A 6,085-nucleotide genomic window follows, 5' to 3' on the forward strand; every position below is an offset into this window, starting at 1 on the left:
GAAGGTGTTATTAATCCTTTGTCTATTAATGTTTTTATTTCCTTTTTACAAAATTCTAATAAATCAGAATTCATTTGTATTGGTCTAGCATTTGTTGGAATATTCTTTTCATTAAATTCTTTTTCATATGGTAATTCTATCATATGTTGTTTTCTATCCCAAAAAGCATTAGGAATGTCTGCACAAATTTCTTTTTGTAATAATTCTTCTAGTTCTGAAATTCTTCTTTGTATTTTAATTTCTTTTAATTGTTCTTCAATTTTTAAATAAGATTTTTCTTCTTTAATATAAGTTATTTGTTGCTGTGCTTTAGTAATAGTATTTATTGTTCTATAAATAGAATTTGTTTGTAAGGTTTGTAATTCTCTTTGTCTTATTGGAGTTAAAAAATTAAAAATAATAGTTTTTCCCATTATATTTATTGAAATTCCTTCATGACTTACCGAAAATGGGTAAATTTGAATTAAAAAAGGTGTTCCTAATATTATATCATGATTTATATTTTTTACAATAATAAAATTATGTCTAATACAATATTCATTATTGCATATTGCTCCTTTTGTAAATTTATATTTTACTTGTAGATTCTTTCCATTTGCTGCCATTAGTGTTTCATTCGTTCTTTCACAATATTTAGTAGGAATTATTCCTTTTTTAATACAACTTGAATCAGCTCCACTATCTATTAGAGTTACATGTGTTTCTTTGAAGTCTTCTACAGTAATGGTTACTAAAGCATACCATTTTTTCTATTGTATTTAAATATTGAACTTCATCTACTGGTTTTTCTGATATAAATATTTCTTCTATTTTAGAATTAGAAGTTGATGGTTGATTATCTATTAAGGTTATTTTTGCTTCTATTTCTAAATCTTTTGTTTTTAATTCTATAATCTCTTGTTGTAATTGTTTTATTTGTACTTTAAGATTATTGATTTCTGTTTGAAGATCTTTAGTCGTTTCTTTTTTTCATTATATTTATATTTGGATATTTATCTATTAATTTCGAAATGCTAAAAGGTTCTATTATCTTTGGCATTTTATCTTCCTGAATAATTAAACTTTTTAATCTTTCCAAATATTCTTTTTTAGCTATTGGATCATTAATCTTTTCTATTATATCTAATAAGAATTCTTTATCTTCTTTTTTAGTTATAACATTTATATATTTTGGAGTATTAGAACAATTACAATCTTCTCCACTTTCTGAACTAGTTAAATCATTATAAAAATCATCTTCTGAACTTTGATCTTTTTCATTTATTAATAAGTTTATTAATTTATTTTTAATCTCTTCTTCTTCTGCACAAATTTCAGTATTTTTTTCTTTTAAATTACATTTATTTGCTTTATGTTCTATTTTCCCACATTTGTAGCAAATAATTTTCTTTTTAATAATTTTTTTTTCTTTTCAGGTTTATTTCCTCCAGTTCTTTTGTACCTGATTTTCTTATTATTGTATTTTTTAATTTTCTTTTTGTATGCAGAAGGTGATTTAATTCGTTTAATTCCAAATGCATCACAAAATGATCCTACTTCTTTTGTTTTTGAGCCATATTTTATTTGTAATTTTAATTCTGAGCATAGTATTAATCCTTCTTTTTTCACAAAAGCAAATAATTGTCCAAAAGTAATATTTTCGAATGAAATTACATCTGTTCCCATTTCCTTTTGTAAACTATCCATTATTCTTTGTGAAAATAAGCTTGGTAATCCTGTTATAAATCTTTCTTTCCAGAATGAAGCATTACAATCAGGTCTTCTTAATACATTTGTTAAAAACATATCTTTATACCATCTAAAATCTGATAATGTTGGACATCTTAGATTTGTTAAAAATGTTTTATTAGAGTTTAATTCTTCTTCTGGATTTCCTATAAAATACATTACTATTGTTACAATTAAAAATTCTGCAGCATCTGATTGAATTTGAATATTTCCTTGATCATCTTCAATTTCTTGTGTATAATCTAATATTGATAACTTATCTTGAAGTGTTAAAGCATTATCCCACCAATTTTTTAATTGTCCAGTAAATCCTGAAACTAATAATGTTGCAATATTTCTTTCTTGAATATTTTTTATTTTGTAAGCTAGTCTAGCCATTCCCATTTCTTGTAAATTATTTAATACTTCGTATTCTGCTTTGCCATCTATATTCCATTCATAAATTGAGTCTCCATCATATTTAGTGGTACGAAATTTTGATCTTTCTTCATATTGAATATCTGGAGGGCTAGGTCTTGGATAATAATTCTTTGTACTTACCATTTTCCAATTTTTATTTTTATTATTATAAATCCTTCTTCTTTTTATTTTATTTATTTGATTATCTTTGGTTTCTTCAAATTGTTTTTCTATTGGTAAAATTATATTTTCTTCAATTTCTGAATTTATTGATTCTTCAGATGAATTATTTTCATTTTCAGATGAATTGTCTTCTATTATTTGGTCTAATGTATTAATTTTAGGAGTTTGAGGCTTAGATAAAGTCTGTAATGATTGTGATATCCTATTTAATATATTGTCAGTAGTATTTATTCTTTGATTATTAATATTTTGGATTAACTCTTGTTCTTTTTCTCTTGTCAAACTTCTAGGCTGGAAATGTGGTGCTGAAATATCATTAGGGAATTTAGATTCTGGTCTCTTTAGTGTATCTATTTTTGTATTTAATACTTCCATATGTTGAGATATTGTATGAAGAATTTGATTTGTATAATTATTTTGTTGATAAATCTTTTTGATATCTTCTAAATTTATTGTATTATTATTTGTACTTGATTCAGCTTCTCTACCCTTTTTAAAAGGTGAGGCTATTATGTCTCCTTGACCTATGTTTATTTTTACTTCTTGTAATGGAGGATGTATAGATGTTATTATTTGATCATCTTTTAATTTCCATTTTTTATATAAATTAGTCTGAACATTAATTTGAGGTGTATGAAATATATCATTTATTCCTAATTTTGAAGTATAGAATGATAACCAAATAAAGAAAGGAAAATCAAATTTTTGCTTTTCTAATTCATTTTTCCATTCTATAATTAATTTTTCTTTATACTTAGGGTCTAATTGAAAGAACCAAATTCTTTTTTCAGTATTTTCTTCATCTTTTGAGTCTAGTATCTCTTAATGCTAAATATATTGGAGCATCTACTCCTAGATGGAATAAAGGTTTTACTGCAATTTGTATTAAACCTATATGAATATATCGATATCCTTTACTTAAATATTTCTGAATTGTACTATGATTTAGTAATGGAATTGATTGATATTCTTCTTGAATAGATATTGTTTCTTCATGTGTTTTAACTGATAAAGCTGTTTTGAAATCTAAAGGGCCTATTCTATAAATATGTTCTATTCTTTCTTCTGGGATTGTCCAGTCTGAATTATTTATAGGCATATGATATTCATGACTTTGTACTATATTATCTTGCCTTGAATTAGATCCTATTTTTAGTTGTCTAAGAAATGCAGCCATGTTTAATATTTATTTAAAGTTTTTACCTAATCAGGAACAACTGAGCACTATGCCGGGAACATCCTACTCTGGACTTACCAACGGTCTCACAAGGCATCAAAGTCTTACCAATGATTTCAGTAAAAATTTAAAAATATGTAAACATAAATGCATGAATTAGCCAAATCAAAATAGAGAGTAATTCAAATAAGGTAATAATAATTCAAAGTCTTAAATATGCATGATATGTGTGGCTCTGATACCACTTCTACCCAGGCAATAAGACTTGTAATAATCATAAATAGTTGGACTTACAAAAATATTGAGTTGCAAACGGAAGCTGATGAATGTATAATCCTTGAATCTTCTTATTAAAACTTTATTTGGAGAATGCTATACAATAGTATGAGTACAAGAGTAGTTGGGAGTAGTTGAGAGTAGGTTGAGAGTGGTTGAGAGGTTTGCACTAAAGGATTTCACTGCTTTTTTCTCCGATGCTTCTTCTTCTGATGTTGAATCTATTTATAGAGTTCTTCGAACTTGCATTTCATCTTCATTTGAATTTCATTTGCTTTTTCTTTCAAATGTGGCCGACATCTTTTTCAAAAGTCATTTGGATCTTGTCCGCATGGTCCTCCAAAAGGATCAAAGGTAGATTCGGATGATCCTGCTGACTCCTCAATTTTGTCGGTTTCTTCATTCTTATCCTGCTTTTGCAAATAGTCCAAATATTCTTTGAGCATCTTTGGGTCCTGCATCATCTTTTTCATTAAAAAGTCGTTTGTAACTGCTTCGGATACCATATTAACAACTTTTTCTTTTTCTTTCTTTATTGGAGTGGTTGGCATAGTTGAAGAAGTTGGCAAAGTTGTTGTAGTGGTTGGCATAGTTGATGGAGTAGGTGATTGATTTGTCCATTTGAGTTTGTCCCCTGTAGTTAGGAATCTTATCACGTTTGTTTGGTCTCCGAACTGTTGATTGAATCCTGTCCACCATTTGATCTTGAATTCTCTGACCAATGACATTGGAAGTGGTTTTTCTAATTCTTGATGAATTTTAAAACTCCAGCAAAATATCCATGGTACTTTGAATTCCATGTGAAATAGTATTGGCCATGTATATTCTTCCCCCCTTGCTTTTTTGAGATAGGTTTGGAATCCCATAAGAACATTTGGAGGTAGAATCTCAGGTTGAGGACCGAACCATTTCCACCAGTGATTGAACCAAATTGGAAATTCTCTGCTAGAGCTTTCTTTGAATGTAAAGAACCATGAATGATTGAAAGGTCGATACAAAAAAGCACGATACCATGCCATTTTGTAATCTTGATAAGTAAATCCATCTGGAATGAATCTTACTGAGAAAGATTTCTTGGAAGAAAGAGAAGTCCATTCATTAGGAGAACAAACTTTCTTTATAATGCATTTTGAATGGCTGATAAGGTTTGGATTTTTCTTGTCTGGAATGGGGAATATTTCCACAGATTGAGTATCTGTAAGAATTAATTCATAATAATCCAAGGTTTTGGAAGGATCATCAGGTTGCCAAAAACATTTTTGAGGAAAGATTCTTTGAGTAATCTGATTAAGTGTCGAATATAAAGGTACTTCTTGAAATCTGGTTAAAGTAATATGTTGAGTAAATGGTTTTGTGAAATAGGTATTTTCATTCGATTTTTCAGAGGGTTTTGGAATTTGTTGAAGAGGTCTTATTTGAGAAGAAGTTGGAGTACAAGCAGCTTGACTGTAAATCAATGCTGGAAAGTCTGATAGTAATTGGAATCTATTTTGAGTTACAGGAGTAAGACTCATCTCATAATCCTGAGGAGTCTTTGGTCTAGAATTTCCTGCTTTTGAATCCATATTCCTGCAATATCAATAAACAACATCTTTAAGTTGGTTAGATAATTGTTTATTTTGGTCTTTGTAATGTTGAAGAAATTCTTCATTTCTTCCTGTTCTTCGCAGAACTTGAATTCTAATAGTGTTTCTCTGAATCTCTCTTTGAAGAAGGAAAGCTCTTTCTTTTGGTGTAAGGGTTGCCAAAGGGCTTCTCTGAATGTAAACTGTATCATGTTTGGAAATTTGATAGGCTGGAATGCTTTGTCTTCCATTGCTGGTTGGAATAAAATATTGATATCCTCTGGATTGGAGAACTGCTTCTTTGTTTAGAAGTTTAGGAGAATCTCGTTGGGTTCTTAAATAATTTGTATATTCTCGATCAGTTCTTTGGGCCATCATTTCACGATCCATGTCCTTGTAAAAATTCTCTAGTAAGAAAATCTGGTAATGAATTATTTTCTCCTTTTATAAATTCAATCTCAAAATCGAAAACAGATAAAATAGCTTGCCATCTAGCAAATATTTGTTTTGAAACTATGTTCTGAACATCTTTTTGTAAAATCTCTTTTGCAGATTTACAATCTATTCTAATCAAAAATTTTTTATTATATAAATCATCTTGAAATTTTGATATGCATAAAATTATGGATAAAATTTCCTTTTTAATAGTTGAATAATTCTTTTGAGGGTCAGACCATGTTCCTGAATGAAATCTAACTAATTCCTCTTTTGATTCTTCTATTCTTTGTTTTAATATACCCACATATCCTAATTCTGA

Source organism: Coffea arabica, chromosome 6e (assembly GCF_036785885.1).
Source record: "Coffea arabica cultivar ET-39 chromosome 6e, Coffea Arabica ET-39 HiFi, whole genome shotgun sequence".
NCBI classification, from domain to species: Eukaryota; Viridiplantae; Streptophyta; class Magnoliopsida; order Gentianales; family Rubiaceae; genus Coffea; species Coffea arabica.